Raw genomic sequence first — 1,434 nt, 5'->3', positions numbered from 1 at the left:
TAATCCAGTGCCTGGCAGTTGCAAGTCTCAATAAATCTTAGCTAAGGTCATTATTTACATTATTAGACAGGAGCTTTTGTTACATGGTTCCCATGCTTAATTACTTCATGTTTCCCCATTAACTACAACATAAACTATAAAATCAAGGCTTCCTAGCATCTGGCCACACCTTCCTTTCTAGATTATGTGTCACAATGGCTTCCATGAGCCATCTGCCAGTCACACCTGTTTATACACCGTCCTCCACCAGTCTGTCCTTCTCTGCATTTGTCTTTGAACTTGCCAGCTCTGCTGCCTAGAATCCCCTATTCTTCATGCTTTTCTCTACTCACCTCAGTCCTATGCAGCTTTTGAAAGTCTGGCCCAAATCTCTTGTGTCAGGTAGAATAATGCCCCCTTTACTTGTCCACATCCTAGTTCCTGAAACCTATGAATATGTGACTTTATTTGGCAAAATGTGATTAAGATGGAGGGTCTTAAGATGGGGATATTTTCCTGGGTTATTTGGGCGGGCCCAATGTAATCAGGTCAGTTCTTATAGGGTGGGAGGGTCAGAGTCAGAAGGAGATGTGATGACAGAAGCAGAGGTCAAAGTGACACGAGGCCATAAACCAAGGAATGTCATGGTTTCTAGAAGCTAGAAAAGAGAAGGAAGCGCATTCTCCCCCTCTAGGCTCCAGCAAAAAGACAGCCACGCTGATCCATTTTAGGCTTCTGATCTCCAAAACTATAAGAGAATACATCTGGGTTGTTTTAAGCCACTAAGGTTACAGCAATGACAGGAAACTAATATTATCTCTCTTTGACCATGGAGACTACCCTAATTGTTTCTCTGAGCTCCCTTGGCAAATGTTGTCCTTACAGCCTGATTTGAACCCATGCCAGCCATTTGTCCTCAGCCTGCCTTCCCACCCCCAATGCTGACTTCTATGACCAGTAGACAACATATCTTTGACTCCCTTGTAACTGGCTTAGATTCTGCCTATAGGGGTCGGGGCACAAGTGGGAAGTTGGAAGGTGGCTCTTGGTGGTGTCTTGCAGCAATGTCAAGAACCACGCTGGTTGCAGGAGCTGTGTTGGTGGCAGTGACAAGGTGGTTGTAACAGAAGCAGTGGTATCCTGGGAGTTAGGCTCAAGCAGCTGGGCTCCACCAGCAAGAGCTTTTGCAGCATAGCACGTGGGCCTCCAGGTAGAGTTTTTGCTCTGAAGATCCGGAAACATGATAGTTTCCTACAAATACAATGAATAACTTTATCTTCCCCTCTTTTAATAACTCCAGCCCTTGAAATACCCTTGAAATCAATTCCTGTCTTAAATATCTTTTGTGGGGGCATCTGAGTGACTTAGTCAGTTAAGCATCTGCTTTTGACTCAGGTCAGGATCTCAGGGTCCTAGGATCAAGCCCCACATCGGGCTCCCCACTCAGTGGGGAGT

The sequence above is a fragment of the Ailuropoda melanoleuca genome, chromosome 6 (genome assembly GCF_002007445.2).
Source record: "Ailuropoda melanoleuca isolate Jingjing chromosome 6, ASM200744v2, whole genome shotgun sequence".
NCBI classification, from domain to species: domain Eukaryota; kingdom Metazoa; phylum Chordata; class Mammalia; order Carnivora; family Ursidae; genus Ailuropoda; species Ailuropoda melanoleuca.
This window is presented reverse-complemented; position numbering follows the sequence as displayed.